The following is a 21,505-nucleotide window of genomic DNA, read 5'->3' as shown; positions in this document are numbered from 1 at the left end:
TTGATCTTTCCTGAGGGAGAAAACACAGTTGAAACCAAGTGAATAATTCGACCATAATTGGATATTTTGTATCAGGTGTAGCCAGCTTGAGAGATAGTAGGAACTGTAGATGCTAGAGAATCTGAGATAACAAGGTGTAGAGCTGGATGAACACAGCAGGCCAAGCAGCATCAGAGGAGCAGGGAGGTTGACGTTTCGGACCTAGACCCTTCGTCAGAAATCACAAAATTTCTGAAGGAGGGTCTAGGCCCAAAACGTCAGCCTTCCTGCCCCTCTGATGCTGCTTGGCCTGCTGTGTTCATCCAGCTCTACACCTTGTAGCCAGCTTGAACTGGTCTCAACAGGCTATGATCTGCTTACTTATTTTAATTTTACTTCACAGAGATCCAAAGCACATTTTCCATATTATTTATGACTGGCAAAGCCACCACAGTGGTATGCATCTTTAAGGCGTTTTTAAATCATTACAAATGATATTTTTATTGGGTTTGTTATAAATAATGGCAAGCTAGAATTTTATAAAGTCTCCTTAGTAATGCATTAAGCAGCTATTGTGCTGTGTTTCATTATCAAATGCCTTTAATTCGCATTGCATAAACTTAAAGCTGCTGATAATAATAATAACAACAAAAAACAATGATGAGGTAATGACAGAATATTGACTAAATATTTTGTATCTCTTTTTGCACTAGGAGACACAAACAAAATCTCAGGAATAGTTGAGAATCAAGAAGCAAAAGGGAGGAACTTAATATTTTTCCATTCTGAAAAAAGGAAACAAATTTCTGAACTGCAGGTATCAGAAAGCCTATCGGCACATTTACATCTCATTGAAAGCACAACTTGTCAGAATTAAGCGCTCCATTCAAATTAAGTTCTACTCATGTGATCTTTTCAGAAAATCAACGTAGATAAGAGGCAAGCACCTGATGAGCTTAACTTAAACCAGGAATTCAGAGTCAGTACTTGCTTCTTTGTCCTTAAAGCAATATGGCTTTAAATATTTGAAGAATTGAATTGCGTTGTAAGGGTGGTACTCTCTCCAAGCAACAAACACTAGCTGAGCAAAATTAGAAGCATAAGTGTTTCGGCATATTTCAGCCTTACCCTGGTTCATTTGGAGTGATGGCTGAGCAGGGTGCATCTCAGAGAACTGGGCTTCAAGGTTCTCTTGGAGTTATGGCAATTTTACAGCTGAGAGTCTGAATGATAGCTGTGGGATTACCAATAGTTTTGAGGAGGACCTGTAAGTGGTAGGGTAAGTATTTCTGGTCATGGGGATGGGGATAGATGATACAGGCGCAAGGGCTTGCAGTAAATTCTGGGATAAGTTTTGAGTGGTGACAGTATGAATGGTGTTTGGTAAGATGGGGTGGAAATTGGCTGTGACAGACACCATAGGGTAGGTAATCAGAGCCATAGAGATGTGCAGCTTGGGAATAAACTGTTCAGTCCAACTCATCAATGCCAAACAGTTCCCTAAATTAAACTAGTCCTATTTGACAACATTTGGCCCATATGCCTCTAAACCTTTCCTGTTCATGTACCCACCCAGATTTTAAATGCTATAATTGTACCAGCCTCCATCAGTTCCTCTGACAGCTGATTCCATAAGCGTACACCCTCTGTGAGAAAATGTCCCTTTTATATCTTTCCCCTTTCACCTTGAACCTATGCCCTCTAGTTTTTGACTGCCCTGTCTTAGGAAAAAAACCTTAACTATTCAATTTATCCATGCCCCTCATGATTTACAAACCTCTATAAGGTCAACCTTCAGACTCTGAAGCTCCCGGAAAAATAGCCCCAGCCTATTCAGCCTTTCTCTATTGTTCAAATTCTCAACCCTGGCAACATCCTTAAAGAGATGAGTTCGGCGAGGTACTGGAAGAGAATTCATTAGGACTATGGTGAGAAACCCTCAAAAAACTTGACTCAATTCAGACTTAGCCAAAAGAAGTTAAGAGTCAACCCCATGTGCATAAGGAACATAGCAGTTTCTACATAATTTTTAGTTGAAATGAACACATGTTGGATTCTTTGGAATCTACACCCACACTCTGTTTCTTACATTACAGGAGATAACATAAGCAGTGCTACATCAGATAAAATGCAGTGCAAGAAGAAAACTCTCATCAACATTGGCTGGGGGTCTAATATCATGCAATGTGGGCTCCCAGCTGCTAAGCATGGGACAAGCTAACATGACTATACGGTGAATTGCAAGCTAAATCATCAGTGGAAAGGCAGTTTGAATGTGTTGTATGGCAGATTCTGGCCTCAAATTGATCTTCCTTCCTTGTCAGCCATTAAGTTACATGACTAGAGATAATGGGAACTGCAGATACTGTAGAATCCAAGATAACAAAGTGTGAAGCTGGATGATCACAACAGGCCAAGCAGCATCTCGGGAGCACAAAAGCTGAAGCAGGTCTAGGCCCGAAACGTCAGCTTTTGTGCTCCTGAGGTGCTCCTTGGCCTGCTGTGTTCATCCAGCTTCACACTAAGTTACATGACTATATCCTTGCAAATTTCATATTTCTATTTCTGTGGAAACTTTGTGCAGAGCACAGTATATAGTGTATCTGAAGTGTCCCAGCATAAAACAAGTATTTCTGCCACAAAGTATCTAATGCTTAAGAAATATGCACTAAATAATTGATGTGTTGATATAAGTGTTCTGGGATGACATAAATTTAGTTGAACTATAAGACAATTAAATGCTGTTTAGCGCTGTACATTGAGTATACACACTTTGGTTCTGTGTACACACGAGAGGACACAAACTAAATATCAGTAACATTGGGGAACTCAAGGTTTAGTGAGACAGCAACTGAAGGAAATCAGTATTAGTGGGGAAATGACTTTGGGGAAATTGATGGGGAAATTGCTGAGATTGTAGATGAATAAGTTCCCAGGCTCAAGAAATCGACATACTTAACAAAGCGACCCTAAAATCAGTTAATGCATAATGTGAAACAGCCAGTGATAGGGGAGTCCAGAACCAGGGGTCACAGTTTAGGGATACAGTGTAAACCATTTAGTGTTGAGATGGGGAAAAACTTCCTCACCCAGAGTGTTCAGCTTGTGGAATTTTCTACCACAGAAAGCAATTGAGGTCAAAACATTGAATGAGTTGGCACCTGGGGCTAAAGGAACGAAAAGATATGGGGAAAAGCAGGAACAGGCTATTGAGTTGGATGATGAGCCATGATCTGATGATGACAAATGGTGAAGGCTCAAATGCTCAGATGGCTGCTCCTCCCAATTCCTAAGTTTCTATGAGGGCAAGACTTTTGCACTTAACAACTCAAAAATAAATATTAATTTGACAGAATTGCAATGAACTAAATCAAAAACTGCATTGTATAAAGGGCAATTTCTTCTAGCAATGTTACCTGCCATTATTTTGTAAAACAAAAGTCCCAGCATTCATCCAGTTTCAGCTGCTGCTGTTGATGCTTGAAGCTGCACATGTCAAGTAGTCTGCTGTCATGGAGATGTCACTTAGCTGGCTTATGCCAGCCTAACTGTAGCTCCTCTGCAATCACCCAGTCACCAATCTAAACAGAGGGCTGAAACATCCCCCGTGGGGGGTTTACAATAGCGACAGTGGATTAATAGCTTTAGTTATTTGTAGGTCAATTCTGTGATACAAACAGAGCTAATAATAACATTACTTCTGATTCAGGATTTTTCATTGCTATCTAATTTGAAGTTGCTTAATTCAGACAGTTTGTTCATTCCATATATATAACAACACACAAATATGCCCACTTCTGCTATCTTGTGTGAAATATTTAATATATACACCTGGATAATTTGATTGCCTTTGTAAACTGAACTGATATTGATTTCATACTAATAATAGATCCCAACTTTAGTCCACCTTTGCTGGTAAGAACAAGGAAGATCATTTTTGTTTTGATTAGTTCAAGTGATATAGGTGTCTTTGGCTAGGCTATCATTTATTGCCAATCCCTAAGCTCTCTTGAGAAGGTGGTGGCCAGCTGTCTTCTTGAACTGCTGCAGCCCATGTGTTATAAGTAGTCCTACAGTGCTTTTGGGGACTTCCAGGATTTTGACCCAGTGACAGTGATGCAACAGCAATTTATTTCCAAGTCAGGATACTGAGTGGCTTGGAGATTAACTTGCAGGTCATGGTTTTCCCATGTATCTGCTATCACTGTCCATCCAGGTGGTAGAGTTTGCGGGTTTGGGATATGCTACTGAGGGACTATGAGGGAGTTGCTGTATGAATCTTGTAGGTGGTGTACGTTGGTGCCACTAAATGTTAGGGATGATGGAAATGATTGCTGAAAGTGGTGGATCAAGCATGCTGGATTATCCTGGATGATGACAAGCTTTCTGATTGTTCTTGGAGCAACACCCATCCAGGCAAATGAAGAATATTCCATCACATTCCTGACGATTGCCTTGTAGATAGTGAACAGGCATTGGGGAGTCAAGAAGAGTTACACACCACAAAATTCCTCGTGTCTGACCTTCTCTTGTCTCCTCATTATTTATATGGCTGGTCCACTTCAGCATCCAGTCAATGGTGACACTCAGGCTGTAAAATCAACTTATTGATTATTTCTGAGATAATAGAAACTGCAGATGCTGGACAATCTGAGATAACAAGGCCTAGACCCAAAACATCAGCTTCCCTGCTCCGTTGGTGTTGCTTGGCCTGCTGTGTTCATCCAGCTCTACACCTAATTATTGATTATTTCTATATGATTGCTGCTAACTGATATTTTGCTATGAAAATGAAATATAAATGTATAAATTTAGCTCTTTCAACAGGGGCTGGGCCCTAGGGGTTAGTAAATTAGCTTCACAAAAGATCACTGTAAGTTGTACTCTTAGCATAACAAGTCAAGAGCTTCCATGTGGCATAATGAACAGAACATTTTGAAAGAAGCCCTTGGTTTGTGGTTCTCTGAACTTTACCCATCACTAACAACAGATTTACAGAAGCCTTACAGCGCAGAAGGAGACCATTTGGCCCATCATGCCTGCATTGGCTCATTAATTGTGCATCGTTTCCTAGTGCCTGGGCCTCCATACAATTTAGTTATTATCCAGACTGTGGTGTAACCAAAGAACTAGTGAGAAACAAGCAACTCTCTCTCTCTCTTTCAAATTCTGGAGTGCGATTGCATTTATCTGTACAGGCTGACCTCCAACTACTTGACTACAGAAGTAATTACAGCAGCCAAATCCTCACTTCAAATTTTCAATCCCTTTACTTCAGAAAGAGAATCTTCAGAGCAATAACTGGCCTGTAATGACACTTGAAAAATAGAAGGGATCTATAAATTAGTTATACAGATTCGCTGTTCAAGGACCACTTTAAAGGATATGCCTAGTGTGGACATAAACCAGATTTTAGAGAGACAGGATTATTGCCACTGGGTTACAAACTCTGGCTTGTTCTTGTTAGCATTTCTACCATTATATGATAAGTTTAGCCTAGTTTCCAACCATTGGTAATACCACTCATAATTTTGATGATGGGCAGTTCATCAATAACAATGTGGTCGAATGTCAAAGGAAGATTGTTAAGTTCTCTATGTTGAACATGGAAATTGTACGGTACTTGAGTCCTGCCAATGTTTATCAGTCAGGCTTGAATGTAAATCTTGCTGTACAGATCAGACCTCTTCACGACTACAGGAATTGTGGATGGTACAAGTAGACTGCATATTGAGTTGCCATGATTTAAGGTGATCTACTTTAAGAGTTCAGTTAATAGTCTCTACATGCATATTTAGCATCAAAAATTTTGCTTTAATATTATTTCACTCTAGGTCTGACATAGAGTTGCATGATTTGATTCGGGCCATTTTGGTAACGAATCTCATTGAATGCCCTAGTATCTGCCAACCATCCCTTAATTCAACCTTATCAGTCATTGCCAAACTTCTTTTCTTATCTTATACTAACTAAAGTCTTTTGCCCTCAAAAAAATTCTCAATTGCTGATCTTCCTAGCCATTAGAAATCTTCTCACTCGCACTGAACTTTGCTTGCACTAACTCTTTTGGTCTGTCATGACCTTTTCCCTCACTTGCCTTCCCATCATTGTCAACCCTCCCATTTCCAGACCCTCCTAGTTGAAGATGATGTTTCATTCACTGACATTCCCTCTTGCAGATCCTGGCAGTCACTGCCAACTCTCCCCTTGTCAACTTTTCCTCCATCTGACCTTCTTGTCACTGTCTACCCTCAGTTATGAATGTTCCTTTCATTGGATTCCCCTTTATTGTACTTTCACTCACTTCTGTTTCTTACTAACTAACACACCCAATCGCCATCACTCCAGCTGGCAGCTTAACTCTGCAATATTGCAACTGAAAATCATTCTTCCTGTCTGTTGCTGCTCACAGCAAGAAGAAGGGTGAGTGAGAAATTGGTGGACAAGAAGCTTCTGAGTGAGGAAATGTTGGCCAGTAGGAAGGTTAACAAGAGAGAGAAGCCAAACATGATTGGTGACAAATGACGGTGGAATGTAGGAGAATTTGCAAGCTGGGAGGTCATAGAATGTGAGAGGTGGAAAACCAGAGACTCAGAGGGCAGTAGAATCAATAAGCTAGGGAAGCAGTGAGCTGAGGGTCAGGCAATGCATGATATGAACTTGTATCTAGTGTCAAATTCAATGCCAGGAAGCCCGAGCAATATTTTTTCTTATTTGACATATCTGTAGCAGTGTAGTATCATTAACTGGATGATAGACCATTTATGAGGGTACTTAAGAGTCATCATTATAATCAGTCTGAAATCACATTCTGCTCAAACCTAGGAAGCACAGTAGATATCAAGACATATAAATCAGATTGGTTTTCACAGTTGTTGGTTGCTTCATTATCATTGTTCATTCAAACAGTATGTAATTCCAGGTTTGTTGACTATTTGAATTTAAACTCCATCAGTTACCATGATGAAATCTGGACTTAAGCCTCTTGAACATTTGCTAGAGTGTCTGGATTACCAACTCAAAAACATTATCAGTGTGCTACCACTCCTGTATTTGTGCATTTCCTGCAGCATTCTGCACGAGACAGCTATGTTTTTCAGTGGCTCTTGTAATAATATTCCTATGTTATCGAAATGTTACCCAGATAAGATGTGTAGATTCTGTTTACATGAGGATCTCTGACAGTTTTATTTGTAGGTAAAGTAATATATACAGAGTAATCTACCGACAGAGACCATATCTTAAGAGTGACAGAGCAGACAACCTGTAGCCTACGATCATATGATAACATCAAGGTACTTGATGTTATCACATGATAACATCAATGTAAATATGCATTTGAGTTCTTTAAGGGTCATCACTGTAAACGTGGTAAACAAGCATTCCCTTTTTCTTTTGAAAGATATCTCTTGTATGTTACATATAAAAACACATGAATATTGGGCTAATTTCCTACACACAGATAAGGACTGTAAAATGTATAAGTGCAGAAGTATTAGAGTCAATGTCATTTTAGTGGTTTGAGACTCTTACATGTCACATTATGGTGTAACCTTCATATGCACCAGTAGACTGGATATGGCATTCAATGGGCTGAAATTTATGATATTTTGTCTGAGTGTCTGTCAATTTCATTAAGTAGGCCTCACTGAGTCTAGCAATATTCCTTGTTGTATCTTTCCAAACATGCCTTATTAACTACCTTCCATGCCTATATGGCATCCCCCTCATTTGATGCCAGTCTGATTCCATCATTTTGCCACAAGCAGAAGAACCCACCATTCATCTGATATCCCAAAATGGACTGGCATTCCTGGTGCCGTTGTCAGTTTTAAAACACCTGGCCAAGCATTGACAATGTGAAGTTGACCTGACACCGCAGCTCCAGTAACAGGCTGGTCACGCTATATAGCCGGTGTGGCTGACAGTTCCTGACGCATGCAACACCTCATTCTTGACCCAATCACTGTCTAAACACCACGCCACGCAGCTTGTCTGTCCTCAACCACATTTCAACCAATTCCAACCATCCCTACCCCTTTCCTCTCTAATTGTCCTCCCAACCTCCATGCCAAGTCATCATTTCTCTTTCCTTAATGCTCTGTTCTGACCAGCACTTGTCATTGTTTGTTGGAGCACCATCACAGACAGATAGGTGAATTCCAAAGATGAATTTTCATTTACAGCCATCAAAATGGCCTACAAGTGAAACTGATAGAGTCTGTGGTTTTTCCTACAATCTACTTCTGCTCCTATCTACTATGTTGTTGTGTTCAAATATATTGCAAAGCAATCACAGATATTTTTCTCATTGTTTGCAGGTAATGGTGGCACGCAAGAGGAGGAAGAAGAACAAAACTGTTTATGTGTTTGTGCCCCAGAATATTTGGCCACAAGCCTGTTCAGACTCAGCTGAGTAATTTGATGGGCTGGCATGCAGGAGAACGTTGACACACAAACACACTGGAGTACTAGGTGCAATGGCAGGTAAATACGACACAGTCAAATAACATGGAGAACAGTTCAAATGTGGATCAAACTTTCACACAGAGTTTGTATACTATTCCTTTTAATTGAACATAGAAGTGATGGCCAACTCCATGAGATTACATGTGGGCATGTCCATGATGCAGCATCAAGTAGCTAAAGTCCTTGTGACTATCATTTGTTATGCCCCAAGTGCTGTTACATCAGCCATGCAAACATAATGCTTCTACAAGCTTAATGCTCGATGAATACCTACTTGTGTCCTCTTTACATAGCAAAACCTATGGATAAAAATGTAATCTAATTGCTTTCCTGCTCTTATTTAAACAGTTTGCAAAATGGGTCATGTACCCATTTATCTGATCAAGCCACATTAACGTCTCAGCTTCCTGATTTTCTTGCTTTGGCAACTCATAAATATTCTATAATGAGCTTATTGGCAGGAAGGAAAATAAGGTGGCCTTGGATCTAAGTTAATTTTGCCTCAGATCAACTACATACAGCTTGGAATTCTACCAAGATGTTTCCATTTTGATTTTCATGTAGGATGTCACTTGATTTCACAGTCTAATAGCTTTCTGCTGAAGTTCCAAAAGTTTTGGATCCAGAGCACATTTAATGCACAGCTCCAGTGTAAGTTTTTCACCAGGTCATCTCTTGATTAGCTGCTTTTAAACAGGGTGTAGTACAAGTAGGAATAAAATGTAATATTTCTCAGCATGCAATTCAGTTTAAGATGAAATTTGAGCAATGTACAATCAGTGATAATGTTTCAGTCAGTTTTAACTAGTTTTAACTACAATGTACAATTTTCTATTGCAGTGCAGGTGCCAATTACCTAATGTTTCAGTGAAGCAGTAGAAGCCCTGGTTGAGATCTGGAAGCCTTGCTGTGATGGAGGTTCAGACTGTCCTCATTTTCAGATCTCAGTGTTGAAATATCTGATTGAAGTGGATATTTTAAAACAAACTTGAATTTTCAGGATTGGAAATTATATAAGCTGCTTTGCAATTTTGGGGAGTAGATGGCCTCATGTCATTTTTATTACAATAATGTTACATATAGGACATAACTTTTCCTTTTGTCAATTCTGTTTGTAAATTCTTTTTTAAAAGTTGTCAAAAATCATGGTTAAAAAGAGCGCTTAAAACTACAATCTATTCTTAGTTATGCGACAAATTACTTGCAAGCATGATTTCCTACCAACATAATAGATGCATTTTACAAGACTGCATTGACACTTAAAGTACATTTCAACACATAGTACATCATTGTACTTCTCCTGTTATCAGCCACTTGCATGATGTGTATATTTATTTTCAGATTTCTGGAGCTGAGCTCTTGACAATTGTTAGCAATTACTGGTAGATATGTGCTATTGAGACTATATTTATGTGCCAAGGCAGCAGTCAGTCCTTTGTTCAGTGATGGCCTGTCTCCACTTGCAGTAGCTTCTTTATAGAGTCTAGTTTTGTTGAGAATGATTAGAATTAGTGCAGAGCCCTTCTGAACAAAACAAGACTATTTTCCTGGCAGTCATAACAGACATTGATGTAATATCAAAATAGATACTAGAACTTGTACATCAACAAATTATTTTCTAAACAGATTTAGATCTGGAGCAAAAAAAATCAAAATGGTTCAGTACTCAAATCTGAAAATGCACTTAAAATAAAAAAAAATACATAGATTACCAACGCACAAAAATATAATTCAAAAATAGGCAAATTCAATTATATAGATTTATAGATTGTAAATTATAAGGATGCTATAGCAGTGGTAGCAGTATCACATTTAAAAGTAGACTTAAAAAGGGATAATGATACCGTTCTTTGAATTCAGTAACACACTTACAACAATATCTTAAATGTTGAATCTGTTTACTAGGTATAACATCTGTCCGTTAAAGGATGAGATCATTTTGAAGTGAGTAAATTGGATTTAGATTGGCCAGCATTTGCATGCTTTATGATTGCATTCTCATTTTACCTGTTAAAAACCCATTCTCTTTTTCCAAATGGTCATTGTTGAAACCATGAATCGCATTGCTATCTTCTTTCTGAAGAGTAACAGATTACCCAGGCTTTGGCAGAGTTCGCCAATTTAACTACAAACTTGGTAAGCAAACAGCTGGTGTGATGTTTATTGAAATTGCTACTTAGGTCTTTCATTGATTTCTGTTTTGATTTGCACGTGGAGTGTTGTGCATTTTTAACTTACCTACATGACTGAGTCCACAATTACAATTAATACAATAACTAAATATTTAAAGATAAATGTGTTCAATTGAATTTTTTCATAATCCTTGACGGTGCCAGTGTACCTACTTATTTTTCTTAGTATTTCTTCGTTCTCTCACTCTATGCTTTTGAACAGCTAATCAGAATGCTACAGCAAGTGAGCAGATATTTTATGTAGAACCTCTTCAGTGGTAACATCTGGTGCTCACTTGTCATGTTATTACTGAAATGGAATCCTGAGGCTGGATTCACGATTTGTGATGTTGATATGTGTGAAGATGTCTCTGCATTAGATGTCTTCTCTATTGCATTCTTTGAGAAATACCTTGGGAACATAAAAACATGAAGTCACCATTAAACCTCAAAAGCCTGTTCCACTATTCAATTAGATTATACCTGTTCTGTGTCTTGTCTTAAACCTGTCTTGATTCCTTTTACATTGAAAGCCATGTTCAACAAAAATATATCCACATGAGTTGTGAAATTTTCAGTTGAAACAAAATACAGAGTACCAAGAGTATCTTACCAGAAAATGATCAGGTATTTCTCATTCCAGCACCAAACTTACGTGAGCATCTCATTAGATCACATCACTTCCCACTTTACTTTGTCTCTTGTGCCCTACACTGAAGTGGCCTTTGTCCATATGTTGTCAGGTCTGGACGACATTGAAGTTTGGACTGAAATATGATATCCATGTAACACAAGTACCAAGGCAATGACCATCACCAGCAGAAACAATGTACATCTCCCTTGGTATTGAAGAATCCTGGGCATCTCCAATGACTAAACAAAAAGGACTGGACCAGCAATATACATACTGTGGCTACAAGTCCAGATCAGAAGCTAGGAAATCAGAGATGATGAGCTCATCTCTGTCCACCATCTACAAGGCATAATTCAGGGTTGTGATGGAATCTCACCACTTGCCTGCATGTGGTGATTATCCCATCTAACAACACTCAGGGGGCTAAGCATCTTCCAAGACAAAGTGTCTCCCTTGACTGACTTCCAATCTAGCAGCTTGAATATTCAGTCCCTTTACCATCGCATAAAGTATGGAGTTAGTGCGGCATAGTGTTAATGTCACTAGTGTGATTCAGAAGTCGAGGCTAAAGAACCGGTGACTCTCAATTCTCCTCTAACCTGGCCCAGCAATTCACTTCATTCAAGAACAATGAGGATTGGCAATGAATACTAACTTTGATAGTGATGCCCACAACCGTTGAAAGAATATATGAATAAGTCTACATGATGTACTGCAGGATCTCATCCATAACCTCTGAGCGAGACAGTAGGAACTGCCAATGCTGGAGAATCTGAGATAGCATGGTGTGAAACTGGATGAACACAGCAGGCCAAAGCAGCATCTGCTCCTCTGATGCTGCCTGGCCAGCTGTGTTCATCCAGCTTCACCCCGTGTTATCTCATAATCTCTGACAGCACTTACCCAAACCAATGAGATCTATCGCCTTTAAAGGTGAGAACAGCAGATGCATGGGAACACCACTATCTGCAAGTTCCTGTCCAAGTTGAACACCACACTAATTCAGAAATATATTTGCCCTTCACTGTTGTTGGGGCAAAACCCTGGAAAATCCTTTCCTGCAGCACTGTAGGTGTTCCTGCACATAAGGACTGTGGCAGCTCAAGAAGGCAGCTTACTACCACCTTCTCAAAGGCAGTTAGGGATGGTTGGTAAATTATGGCCTAGTCAATGATACCCAAGTCCCATTAGAAAATAATAACAATTCCAATTACATCTCTTTGAAAAATCTGCATCTTTCTCGTAGCCTACTTTGTCAGTTAGTTTTGCATCATTAGTACCTTCAAATGAACTATACTTGAATATAAATTGTAAAGAGTTGAGGCCCAAGGACAATCCTTTGGTTCCCCAACTAACAAAAGTCTGCCACTCTGAAAATGATCCCGTGACTTCCATTCTGTTTGGTGTCTTTCAAATAATCCTTGATCCATGGTGACACAGTACACGAAATCCCATGACCCCTTTTTGTGTAACAGCATTTTGTTTGGCAGTAAATAGTAGAAAATACAAATTTGTCCACCAAATTGGTCTCATTTGGGTCTCATTATCCACTTTACTGACTGCATCTGAGTGCTGCCACTCCTGAGTGCCACATAGCTCCACTGCTGGTCTGAATGTTTCTGGGAACTCTCCACGCTTGCTGCACATTTTATCCCCACTGCTGCCACTCCCAAAGTCAAACATAAGTTGCTGCTAATTTGTCTGCTTTTGCCTCACCGCTCCAGCTTCTCTCTAAGTGATGCATATTTTCTTCAGATTTCAATGTATATTCTCTGACACTTATGAAGTTGTCTTTGTATTAAATGAATTATTTTGACTGAGCTTCAAATCTTTCCGGTGCTAACTGCGTAATATAACAATGCACAGATCTTACTACAAAGACCATCACTCTTGAAAGTGCTGCCATGCCAATCGTGTTTCAGACTGGGCATCAAATGGCAAACTACACATGCCTACTCAGACCATTGTGTCTCTTGGGTAGGTTTTGCAAAATGGAGTGGCCTAAAAACATGGGCTCAAAGCACAAGAAAGAGAAGCAAAGATCAGAAATGGGGGTTACCAATGGTCAGTAACAGTACATGTTTTTAATGTACTTCTTTACTTTTGAGCTCTGCTTTCAGGAAAATAGCTTTATCCTTTTGCACGGGGATTGGCTGTGATCCCTTTAAAGATTCTGGCTTAGAAATTATGTTGTCCTTGATGACTGTATTGACTACATTCAGGGTAAAACAATTTCATAAAGCAAGTTCAACATAGCATTTTGCCTCTTACTAGAAGAAGCATGCTTGAAGCATTGGCTTTGAGCACCACTTTGATGCTTGTGTCAATATTGTGCTATTGTAGCGAAGGACTAAGGAGGCAGCACAGAGGACGTGCAGGGTTAATAGTGTGGGAGATGAGAGGAATGAAAACTTCACAATGAAATCCCCGAACAATGCTCAATAAAACTAAAACTAGGCCAAGAAAATGTGATGTTCAGCATAAAACAGCTGCCCAATATCGCTGTCTTCCCTTTATTCGGAATTAAAATTTCTCCTGTTTCTGGTTCTCAAATAAGATCACAAGAAAACGAAGCAGGAGTAGACTGGTTGGTCTACTGAGAGAGCCATGCCATACAGTACAGTTATCATTGATCGATTGAGGCCTTGACACCATTTTCTTGCCTACACCTGCCAACCTGTGCCATTGCCCTGGGCTTCCTTGTTAATCAATGATGTGTCTAACTCAGACTGGAATGTATTCAATGCTGCAATTGTCACTCCTCTCACTGAGTAGTTATGGATCAAATTCCATAAACTTATGATCCTCTGACAGAAGGAGACCTCTTAGGTTTAAACTGTGCTGACTGGTTTTAGATTCCCCTAAGGGAAGAAACATCCTTACAGCTTCTAATCTGTCAAGGTCTCTCAGGTTATTATGTGTTTAAAAATGATCATCTCTCATTCTTCAAGTGCCTGAAGAGTACAGGAATTTAAGGACAGGAGTGGATCTTTAGCCACTTGAGACAGTTCTAGGCCTCAATCTAGGCCTTGCCTAATCTATAGCCTCAATGTCATATTTCCACATATTTTGCTATATCCCATAATTTCACTAGTATCTGGAAATGTATAAAACTTAGTCTTGAGCATACTTAATGACTGAGCTTCCACAGTCCTCTAGGATAAAAATTTAACACACTCTGAGTGAAGGGATTCCTCCTTGTGTCAGTCCTAAATGGTTTGCCACTCGTTCTTAGTTATTGTTCCCTGATTCTAGAGCCTCCAGACAGAAAAAAACTCCCTTCTGTATTTATCCTGACTAGCCCTTTAAGAATTTTTTAGTTTTCAATTAGATCCTCTCTTATTCTTCCAGACTCGAGAGAACAACTTCTCTATTCTTCCTGCCAATGTGCATAACCTGATATCTTCCCTTGAAGTATTCCATCTGCCACATTTTTCTCTACTGACTGAGCCTGTGTCCCTGGGCAGACTCTTTGTGTCATCCTCACCACTCGCCTTCCTGCCTACTTTTGTGTCATCCACAACTCAGGTACAGTACATTCATTATTTTCATCCAAATCTTAAACATATATTGTAAATAATTGTGGCATCAGCACTTATCCCTGGGGCAGGTTACAGGTTGCCTTTCTGAAAATGCCTGCTTATCCCAACTCTCTGTCTTCCATCAGATAGCCAATCCTCTCTCCATGTTAATTTCCTAATTTCCGAACATCAGAGGCCATATTATTAAGTGGCCTTATGTGTGATGCCTTGTCAAACATCTTCTGAAGATCCAAATATATTACTTCTACATCTTCTCATTTATCTATCCTATTTGTTAAGCTCCCCAAATAATTCTAATAAATTTATCAGGCAAGAGCGCCTCATCATGAAGTTATGCTGACTCTGCATGATTGTATAATGTTTTTTCGAACTGCACTACTTTTGCATGCTTTGTAATAAAAAAATTAACATTTTTCTAGTAACAGATGTTAAGCTACAGTTAATTTTTCTTCTGTCTCCTTCCCTTTCTAAATAAAGGTATTACATTGCCAGTACTCTAATCATTGGAACCTTTCCAGTATCAAATGATTCTTGGTAGATTACTAACAGAGTACCCACTATCTCTGCAGCTGCTTCTTTTCATTTCATAGAATGTATCCCATCAGGTCCAGGGGACCTATCAGTCTTTAGCCTGATTAGTTTCCCTGGACCATTAGTCATGAAACATAATGACAATTAGATTATTTATAAACAAAGGGTTTGAAACATTATTCTGGATAGGTGTAAATATGGAGTAATCAGCCATGATCTATTGAAGGCAGGGCAGGTTCATGTGGCCAAGTGGCTCACTGCTGCTTCTAATTTGTATCTTCCATTGACTCCAGTTTTGCCTGGAGTCCCTGTTGTGCAAAAGTGGAGGAATGCAGAAAATGAATGTTAACACCTTCTACTTGTAAACCAGAAGAAATTGAACAATGGTAAGATGTGATGTTACACTTGGTTTTAGGGAAAGTGTATATTCCCTTAGACAAAGTTCTTACATGTCATGGCATTATGGATGGGTAGACTGTGTCACATGGTTCTTGTAGTTGTGGTGGCAATTGATCAGAAAGGGGATGAGTTAAAGCAGCAATACATTTACAAATGTAAGCATCTATTTCCAATGAAGAATCACCCGTGCCACCTATGTGCTCTCGGAAGCTGTTCTTTTTTACACAATAGTGCAAGTGTGGCACCATAGCAATATGATGTGCAACTAATGAGATGAACAACGAGAATCATGTGAAATAACTTGCTAGAGCTCAAAGAAAGAAATCCTCCATGTACCTCTCCTAAATTGGTACAGAGGTTACTTTTGGTCAAATTCAGCCTTGAGTTTCCTATGTTTCATCAGGTCTGTATCGCATCTTCCAGCTTAGCAAAGAATATTTATTTAATAATTTATTCACCATGCTCTTTGCTTCTTTGTGTAAATCCTTCTCTGGATCTAATCAAACACTATTTTTACTATTTGCAAGCCTGTCGAAGACTTTGGAATTCCCATTTATATTAGTTGCTATCTCTTTTCATCTTCCTTTGTTTTTCCTATTTACTTTTTAACCATGCCCATGAAGGTTCTATCGACAACATGCTTTTTAATTGTACCTTCTACCTGATTTTTGACATAAGCAACTTTTTTTGTCATCCAGGGAGCTTTGGATTTGCATCACCTTTTCCGTTTGAGGGAATATACCTCCACAGGATACAAACCAACTTGACTTTGAAGGTAACTCTTCATTCACCTTCCATTTCTCGCGACAACCTTTGGCTCCAATTTACTCAACCCAGACCCATTTATAACCCACTGAATTTGGCTTTGCCCCAATTTATAATTTGTACTGTGAATTGTTTATGATGCTTTTCCATAGACACTCCTAAACTTATGATACAGTGCTCACTATTTCCAAATGTTATCATGTTGACACTTGATCTACCTCATTTTCAAGCACCACATCTAGTGTTTCCATTCTCAATGGACTGAAAACATACTGCTGTTGATAATTCTTCGGAATAAGACCTAGGAAATCATTCCTGATGTCTTATATTTTAAGCATTAATATTCCCATTATAACCACTCGATAAATTTTACACCTATCTGAATTTATCGGCAAATTTGTTTCTCTACTTAATTACCACAGGTTGGAGGATTGAAATTAGACCAAACATTAGAGTTGCATTTTTAGTCTTTCTTAGCTGCAGCCAAATTTCTCCTGTCTTCGACCCTGCTGAGACATTCTCTTTCTCCACCACTACAGTGGTCTCCCTGATCAACTTTATCACAACTCCCCATTTTTGGCCTTCCCTATCTTTTTCTAAATGTTTCGCTTCTAAGAATATTTAATGTCTAGTCTTGGCCTTCCTTGAGCCAGGACTCTGTTACAGCTTCAATATCGTATTTCCATCTGTCAATCTGTGCCTATTATTCACCAGTCTCATTTACTATATTCTCACTGCATTGGCATGCATGCACAGTAACACAAATTTAGACTTGATTCACCCTTACTTTGATCTCACCCATTAAGTCACTAGTCTCTTTTCTATTGTTATCTAGATCTCTCTCGGTACTCTCTGCATCTTGATATTGCTTTGGAAAGAGAAATGTATGTTCCAAATTGCATTTCTTTTATTTTGTATTTGATGGTTATGCTTTTTTTGTGCAAAGAACAGAACTGCAAATATTGGGAATCCAAAACAGAAACAGAAATTGCCGGAGAAACTCAACAGGTCTGGCAGCATTTGTGGAGTGAAAGCAGAGTTAAAATTTTGGATCCAGTGACCCTTCTTGAAAACTGATTGTAGTTAGCAAAAGCTGGTATATATGCTGAAGATAGGTGGGAGTGGACGGATGTGGGGATGGGTGATAGTAAAGGAGTAAATAATATGTAGAGATGGAGCCCTGAGAGATGGAGAACAGCAATTGGGCAGAGAAAGGGATAGGTAATTTTGAGCTATTAAGAAACAAAAGATGACTATGGTTCCTATATTGTGGAAGGGAAATTTATTACTATCTTTTGAGAATGTAATGTGCAAGGTGGGTAGAAAGGAACAAATAGATGTTTTATACAGAAGAACTTGACTTTTGTTCTGAGTAAGTGTCACCGGACCCGAAACGTTAACTCTGCTTTTTCCTTCACAGATGCTGCCAGACCTGTTGAGCTTTTCCAATAACTTTGCTTTTGTTTCTAATTTACAGCATCTGCATTTCTTTCGATTTTTATTTAAGTTGACATTTGCATTTATTTTCTCAGATAAAAAATAGTCAGTTCCAATAGAAATAAATGTAAAGATCAAATGACTAACCCGAGAATACACACGTAGAACAGAGCTGCTCTATACTGAATACTGTACAGCTTGATGAAATAGATATGTAAATTAAGTTAGCTAATTGAAATCGCAACAAAAGCTGTTTTAAGAAAATAGTGATGGATAGGCGTCTGATTGATTATTGATAAATTCACAGCGTCATACAACACGGAAAAAGACCCTTTAGTTCAAATGTGACCAAGTTTCCCAAACTAAACTAATCCCATCTGCATATCGCTCTAAACCTTTCTGATTCATGTACCTATCTAAATGTCTTTTATATGTTGAAACTGTATCTGCAATTACCACTTCCTCTGGCAGTTCACTCCATATATCAACCACCTTCTGTGTGAAAAAGATTGCACCTCGGGTACATTTTTAATCTTTATCCTCTCATCTTAAAAGTATGCCCTTCCCCAAGAACTTCCCCAAGCTCAGGAAAAGACATTACCTATTCACGTTATCCTCATGATTTTATAAGCATCTATAAGGTCACCCTTCAATCTCCAATGCTCTTGTGGAAAAAAATCGCAGCCTATCCAACATATTTTTATAACTATTCCATGGCAACACCCTGGGAAATCTTTTCTGAGCCCTCTCTAATTAAACAATTTCCTTCCTGCAGCAGGGAAACCAGAATTGCACACAGTTCTCCAAAAGTGGCCTAACCAGCATCCTGCACAAACTCAACATGATGTCCCAACTCCTATACTCAGTGGATCGAGCGATGAATTCAAGCATGCTAAAATACCCCTAATGTAATGTGTAGCTTTATGAACTGGGCAGTTCTGAGGAAGGGTCACTGTTTTCTCCCCCACAGATGCTGCCAGACCTGCCGAATTTTTCCCACAACTTTGGTTTTGCTCTTGATTTACAACATCCACAGTTCTTTCAGTTTTTCTCATGTTCTGGGGACCTCAGCTTGAATTCTGCCATTTCAGATGATGGAATTTGAATCCAATCTATATCTGGAATTAAGAGTCTAATTATGATTGTTGGGAGAAACGCATCCGGATCACTCATGTCCCTTGGAGAAGGATACTGATACCCTTAACTGGTCTGGCCTACGTGTGACTCCAGACCCACAGCAATGTAGTTGGTTCTTAATTGCCCTCTGGGTAATTAGGTATGGACAATGAATACTGGCCTACCCAGCGACACGTTCATTCTGTGAATGAAGAAAGGAAATGAATGTCACAAGGTCATCATCACAGAACCAATCACTGTGACTATCTGTAACAGTTATCTCATAACTAAAATAGAAATTTATTCTCAGTAGAGGGCAGATTTAAGATCTATTGACACATTTATATGTGTAAAAGTTCTTAGTTTCTACAACTCTTCTTGTACCATTGGGGGTTTGTAAGGAAAAGATTATCCAGTGCACTTTTGTTGATAAAGCTGACAATTATTGATGCTCTTTAAAGATCACAATCTTTAATGGAAATTTGAATATGATTTTTCACCGCCCTTAGCTTTTGATCCTCAAAGGAAAAGCAAACTTGTCACTTGTCATGATGTCATTTTACAGATGAACAAGCTGCTGTGTCTCTGTCTTTTCAAGGACATCTTTTTGTTTGAATGTTAACATTTCATCAAATTTATTGATATTCAGTATGTCACTTGGAAAATGACAGCTCATTGATATAGATTGGGTAGTTTGCAAAATATAGATACAAAATATTCTACAAAAATTATGCTTATCTGGTTTGTAATTAGTCATGTTGTTAAGGCCCTCCATTGCAATAAAGGAATTGGGGATAATTGAGAATTTAGTTCAATTAAATGTAACGAGAAGACCAATTCATTGATTTACAAATCAATTATGGATTATGACTACTTGACTGCCCTTTATAATTATCATTGTATCCCAGTTGACTACAGTCAGAATACACTATCTCATCTGCTGAATGCCAGCGTTGATTTAGTATGATGTATCTGAAGAGCGCAAGGACAAGACTGACTTCCTTTGATTGCCTTTCAGAATGATTACATTGCAAGAACTAGTTGAAAGCCGAATGAGTATAGAGTGCTTAAGGTTTTTCCTAAATATCTTGTTAATATGTTACCCAATTGAAAGGATATGCAACAACATGTTGAACTGATAGGCACTGACGCTTGTGACAGAGTTTCCAGTATCCTCTTTCTGAATGCACACTACTACCTGTAGGAGGCACTCCAGCAACTCATCAAGTTTGCCTCCACAGCTCTTATCAGCCCTGCACAATTTACCACCAAGAAGGACGAAAATACAGACGTATCATGTTATGCCATTATTTCGTATGGAATCAGCAAGGGTATATAAATAAGTTATGCGATTAGACAAAAGTGTGACAGATGGAAATTCTGAGATCATGTGCTTCATCAGCAACAATCAAAAGGCAGACATGTGTGTAGAAGATGATAGTCTCCTGTGATCTGAGATGTTCTTATGCTTGAAATATAAAGTATTAGAATCATGGAATCCCTACACCATGGCAGCAGGCCATTTGACCCAAACCATCCCACACCCCTATTCCATAATTGACATGGCTAAGTCCCACATCCCTGAACACTTTAGAATAGCCAACCTATCTAATCTACACATCTTTCCACAGTAGGAGGAAACCAGACCACCCAGAGGAAACTGACACAGACACAGGGAGAGATAGTAGGAACTGCAGATGCTGGAGAATCTGAGGTAACAAGGCGTAGCGCTGGATGAATACAGCAGGCCAAGCAGCATCAGAGAAGCAGGAAAGCTGACGTTGTGGGTCTAGACCCTTCTTCAGAGATGGGGTTGGCATCTTGGGTGAGATTCTCAAACCAAGGGAAGTAGTTGCAGGATAAGTGGTCACTCCTGTAAAGTTAAGATATACAGGAGTTTGTTCTCTCACAAGGTAGTGAATGCTTGGATTTGTTTGCTGCACCGACTTGTCAAGCTTAGATCACTGGAAATGCCTGAAAAGGAATTAGATCGATTTTTTTTGATATATTGAGATTTTGAGGGCTGTGAAAAGCGAGCACAAAAGAGGAATTGAGGTCCGAGGCAGATCAATCAGGATTTTAGAGAATGATGGGACAGGCACGAAGGGTTAAGTGTGCTATTTCTGTTCCTATTTCTTGTTTACACATGTGTGGCAGAAACGTTATGACAACACCAATTACCTCAACTTTTCCCTCCAAGTGATGCACTATTGTATTGGGCCTAAAAGTCTCCACGAATATATCCAATTCTGCAACCATTGCTATAGCTCATCTATATCTAGTTTACAGACTTCGCTTGCAGCAATATTTTAGTTCAGCATCCTTTTCAGGTATATCTTGCCATTAATACAGCCTCCGAGGCAGTTCACTGAACATAAGTCATGATCGTGCTTTCTATAAAAATAGCATTGATTTGGTGAGAGTTCCAGGTACTGTCTAGGAGGGATGCAATTGCATTGGAG

The sequence above is a fragment of the Stegostoma tigrinum genome, chromosome 3 (assembly GCF_030684315.1).
Source record: "Stegostoma tigrinum isolate sSteTig4 chromosome 3, sSteTig4.hap1, whole genome shotgun sequence".
NCBI lineage: Eukaryota > Metazoa > Chordata > Chondrichthyes > Orectolobiformes > Stegostomatidae > Stegostoma > Stegostoma tigrinum.
Note: the sequence above shows the minus strand (reverse complement) of the source record.